The sequence below is a fragment of the Cheilinus undulatus genome, linkage group 6, assembly GCF_018320785.1.
Source record: "Cheilinus undulatus linkage group 6, ASM1832078v1, whole genome shotgun sequence".
Taxonomy (NCBI): domain Eukaryota; kingdom Metazoa; phylum Chordata; class Actinopteri; order Labriformes; family Labridae; genus Cheilinus; species Cheilinus undulatus.
The window spans coordinates 5061152-5067151 of NC_054870.1; positions in this window are offsets into that span (position 1 = coordinate 5061152).

Below are 6000 nucleotides of genomic sequence, written 5' to 3' on the forward strand. Positions count from 1 at the left end.
CTTAAAAAAACACAAATAAAAAAACCAAAAACCTTTCCAGATAAATCACGCCATCTGGATAGAGTGAATTTGATTGTGGTTGGATGAGAAGTATAAACATAATACCATTCTGACACCCTATTGGTTTGTACACAATCCATCACACCTTTGAACATGACAAATCACGTCACACTCCAGCAAGGAAATATCAGACGTATGTAGCCTAGTATGAAGATGTCCGTGGCAGAGACTCAAGAGAACTGGAGCGAAATGTTCCAACCAATCACCAGTCAGGAGGTTGGTAGTACACATACTGTTTATGGTTCTTGAATGTATTTGCTTTGTACTAAAATGCATTTATTTTCAATGGGCATAAATACGGCTGAAACAGGTGCATCCCAAATTTTTCAACATTAACATTTTAATATAACATTATAGTCATTATGGCCTTTAGAAAAATGTTTTTTTGTGGAGGTGGGGTAGTGAACTATGGAAGAATGGAATGGTATGGAATAGTAGAATTGAATTGGCCCCTGTGGTGCGGCCTAAGCTTTGTCCTCAATGGAATTTTTTCCCCTTTACATTACTTTTACTTTTATACTTTAAGTAGTTTTGAAACCAGTGCTTTTATACTTTTACTTGAGTAAAAAGTTTCAGTTGATACTTCAACTTCTACAGAAGTCTTTTTAAACCCTAGTATCTATACTTCTACCTGAGTAATGAATGTGAATACTTTTGACACCTCTGTTCTGAACACAGTATAAAATATAATGATCCATACATTTCTCTGCCTGTTGTTTTCTGTTTGTTTTTCACACTGATTATTTCTTATTTATTTTGTACACATGATAATAAATAGAGCTTTCCTCCAAACAATACAATCACCAATTGAAAATCTGATTCCAGCTAAAATTTTGATGAGTGCTTTTATTTTGAAACGTTTACCTTTCCTATTGGGCCACATAATTCCTTTTTTCGCATGTATTTCATTAAAACAAAAAAAACAAAGTGATGGAATTGAACAAAAATTTGACTCAATTTTTAAAGCTTGTTTTCCCATTTTTGTTTCTGAAACAAACAAACAAACAAAAAAAACCTAGAACAAAACAAAAAAAAAAAAATGGGAAAACTGCTCAGTTTTTTTTCCATTTCCTTCAAAAGGGAAAAAAAAACTAATAATGAATAACAAGAGTTTGTCATTATTTCTGAGGCTGGTTTCAACCAGGAAACAGAACTGCCAGAAAACACACGGACCCCGTCTTCTCTACCTTGAATTGTAAAGCTCAAACACTTTGGATATTTATGATCCGAGGTTGAAATCGCGCAGACAGAACAGCCATAACCAATGAGAGTGAACACACCGGGGAGCATCACCAACAGCATGGTTCATAATTTTACAGCTCACAAACATAAACACAACTGAACTCTCATCTCATCCAGGGTTTCATCTATATCCTTTTACCTGCTGAACTTTTTTGCCTACTTTCCACTGTGGCTGCTGGATTCAAAAATCTACCTTCCTCTCACCCTTTATCTTTTAACCAGCTGCTTTATTCTGATGATCTATGTAATGTAATGAGACATGGTATAATAATGAAAGTTTCTAGTTTTCAAGTTAAAAGTTAACTACACTCAAAAAAGAATCATGCCAAAAATCTGGACTTTAAGTAATTAAATGACATGCACATTTTCCATGTATTTTCATTATATTGGTTCAACATAAAATAAATGAAACCCCTTTTAACCTGCACTCCCATTTGCATATCTATTTTTGACTGCAGGTAGAATTGCAACCAAACGAGATAGAGCAGTAATTCTTTTTGCATATAAAACCGTATGAGTCATACTAACATGTCACACATTTAATGTGTCCTAGAGAAATGTTTCCTTCTAGAAATATCTATCCTTCTTTTGCAGAAATGTAATAAAAAGCACACACATCAAAAACAATATACTGAAATATGTTCCGGACCGCTGCCTTTCACAGCACCTCCCACTCTACGTGTACATGATGACGTTCATCTGCATGGACCTATTACGTTGTTTTCTTGCAGGTCACGAGTCACACTTATTGTTGTTTCATCATGGTCTTCTGCAAACACATGTATGCTCAAAAGGGTCTGTTACACTCAGAGATTTTATTGCACTACTGTAAATACTGTATTTTTTTATAAACATGCTGTCTTTTTGCAAATTTAGCACAGTTTCATTTTTTTGCATCAGTTTATAAAGATGAGGGTATTTCAAAAAAGAAGTAATAAACACACTCAAAATAATTTTTTGTGTTTTGAAATGATCTTGTGCAACTTTTTACCATCACAGTTTTGAGGGACACAGCTATGACATCTCTGTATTTAGGAAAATGTGTAAAAAAATGCTTTTCATTTTTCTTTTCTTTTTTTTTTTGCACTTTTGAGTACTTTTCTTTGTTACTATGGACTTATCACATACATATTATTAAACTTGGATTCTGAGGGTTGTGTTGATGTATAGCAATTCAAATACTCCAAAAAACAGCACTACAGCATGTACAAATGTTTAGATATGCTCTGTCTTCTATGGCAGGTTGTAAAGGGGCTTGAAATGAGGTTGAAATAATTTAGTGACTGGGTCATATTTCATTGAATTAGAGTTATGCAAACTTGTACATACAGTTTAAGTGTTAATTTAATTTATAAACTTAAGTTGCTCTTTCACATAGACTTATGTGTTAATTTAAATACACCCTAAAGTAGTTTTATCTTCCCTGACCTGGAAGCAAAGCAGGAACCTTCTGGTTATTAGGAACAGAACTAACCCCTGAGCCACTGTGCAGCTCACACATTTGCATCTGTCTGTAACTCTCATTTGACTGAGCTGCTGCCTATCTTGGCCAGGACAATCCTGAAAAAGATATTTTTAATCTCAGTGGGTTTTTCCATCCATACATTTTCTATAATGCTTATCCTGTTTGGGGTCGTGGGGGGGCTGGAGCCTATCCCAGCTGTCATTGGACGAGAGGCTAAACGCAAATGCAGGGCTGACAAATAGAGACAGACAGCCAGGCACTCTCACACCTACAGCCAATTTAGAGTCACCAGTAACCTAACCTTTTTTGGTGGTGGGAGGAAGCCGGAGAATGCAGAGAAAACCCACGCTTGAGGGGGGAGAACATGCAAACTCCACACAGAAAGGCCCTAACCGGGAAGCGAAACCAGGGACCTTATTGCTGTGAGGCAACAGCACTAACCCCTGCACCACCGTGCAGGTCAAATAAAAAGACAGATATAACAAAATTCGAAAAGCACTCGGAGAGCGCAGACCTTTAGCCCTATCTCCCAATAGTACAGAATCCTTTAAAAAATTCCCGGATCCAGACGGTGATCTGGATCACTCCCAAAATCTAATCAGTTTTTTCTTATGCCATTTTGGACATTTCCTGAATATTTCATCAAAATCTGTCCATGACTTTTTGAGTTATGTTGCAAACAAACAGACAAACAAACAAACAAACAAACCCTGATGATCACATAACCTCCTTGGTGGAGGCAATAAATATATTCTGCCTATTTTTGTCATATAATAGTTTAAAGAAAGACTTCTACATGAATACTGAAATGTTCCTGTCCTTTCCAAACATTAATACTGAGTTAAAAACGTATATAAGTGGTTTCATTGCATGAGCCGGGTGTGACGTTACCTGTGCTTTTGCACATGCACAGCCACCTTTCAGTGAAAGTTAGAGCAAACCCTTCTGATCACATAGAGTTCACTCAAATTCCTTTAATTGAGTTTATGCAAAGAATATTTACATTGCATTTGGTTTCTATTATTGAATAACATTTGATTTGATATTTAGTCACACTTTACTCTTAAATAAAGATACATTTATATTAGGTTTACTTTCTTTGTTTTAATTGAGTTTATATGAAGCACATTTACATGTTGTTCAGATTTAATGATTAGATAACATTTGATTGGGTTTAATTTAGTTCAGTTTACCCCCAAATAAAGCTGAATCATTATTAAGGCCTAGAATCATTTTTTAAATGTGTATCTTGGACTTACAATGAGTGCAATATTAGTTCAGAGACATCTTTAGCAGCTGGACTACTTCTCATCCGATATTAAGTCAACCTGATTCAGCACACAGTCAAATGTTTCTAATAGGCTACTTTCTTTTTTACCTGCCTCAGGTTGTTGGAAGGTTGAGAATATCAACCCAACATTTGGCTAGTGGCAGGTGCAAATGTCCCACCCTGCTGCTGGCTGGATTTGCATAGCCTAGATAAAATCACATTCAACGAGGCGATGGTGAGATTCTGTGAGATCTTGTGTTTGAGACTGGCAGCTTCGTGGTTTGGCTGAGTCATCAAGTGTGTGCATTTAGAGGAAGATGTAAAACTGCCTGAAATAGTCCTTACATCTGTGGTCTCCCACATTTTAAAACTTGCTTATGATTTGAAAAAAATCCTCTCTGTGGACAACTTTAGTGGTCACAGGGAGCTGGATTGACTCCAGTCCCAGCTGGTATGGGGAAATAGGAGGGTCCACCCTGGACTGGTCAGCAGTCAGTCACAAGTCTGACTGACAAAAACAAACAACCACTGTAAGACCGGACAGCTGGAAGTGGTTCAAAAACCAAGTTATCTTTCGAATCAAAAAGCTTTTACAGACAGATTTATTTCTGAGTTATTAGAATGAATTATTTATGTTTTTAGTAAACAGTACTCCATCATTTCAAGTATGTTTTTTAGTTGCACTCACATTTTTACAACCACCTCTTAATCTGTGTAGTTATCCCAGAATGCCCTAGAGCATTAGACACTTTTTTACCAAGAGTAAAGTAACTGACTCAGAGTCGTGCTGACTGTGAGGAGCAACCACAGTACACTGGGAATGATGATAGAGGACTTCCTGGTTCAGTTATTGTCAGATGTTGTGACTGAAGTTGGCCCTCTATGAGAGACATAAATGTTCAAGAGTTAACCAAACTTAAATATATGAGTAAAACTGAGTTAATATAACTTTAAATGGCTAAACAATTAATATTTTTCACTATTACTGAACAATTTTATGTAATCAGTAGGGGTGCACTGATCGGGTGGGGTGCGCCGATTTCCTTAATTTTGGGGGACCGTTGATCGGCCGATACTTACATATGAAACTGGTCTTATCCACCGATCTTATCTACCTCTACCTACTAAAATGTGAAAAATGAAAGGAACTGATATAATTTAGTAGTTTGGACAGCAATGCTCTAACTTTTCATTTATATTTGAGAGAACTACCTCATGTGCAGTTTAAAACAACACGGGTATTGTTCAATGATTTTTTAATAAAATAAGATTGGACCATTGAAGGTGTATGCTGTCAGTTATAGAAAAGAATCTGTATTGGCAAAAATCAGAATTGACAGGTCAGGCTTTTTAAAGATCGGTGATCGGTCAGAAAATTGCAGTCGGTGCACCCCTAGTAATCAGTTACCTGTAACTTCTTGATCTAAAAATATAAGTTATATATTTCAACTTGAGTCAACTAAAAAAAAGTATTTCCACTACTTAAAAACTTGGACATAATCAGTTTTAACAAATATTTTGAGTATGTTAAACGTTTTTAGTGTAATGAGCATGCCTGTGGCCTGTGGGAGGAGACAGAGTGTGTGAGAGCATACAAACTCAAGAGTGCCCTGTGGTTGACATGGCAGCCTACAAGAGGGGATAAAGGGGAGAGCTTTCTAGGGTCCAGCTACAGGGGACCCATGGAGGTCAGGAAAATCATGGTCCACTGAAAGTCAATTTGTGATAACTTTATTTAGATTTAGCCTGCATAATAACCACACCTATCAGAGCAACAAAAAAAGTTTTACTTATTGAACCGTTGGTACAATATACCCCCTTAAGAATGTAAACCCCCACAGAATAGCTTTTGTGTAGATAATGCTAACGATGGGCACACTGAATTAAACCATAAGAAGTAAATGAGACAAGTTTATAGAAAAAAAACTGAATAATAGTAAAAAAAGAGACAAAAATGGGTGGC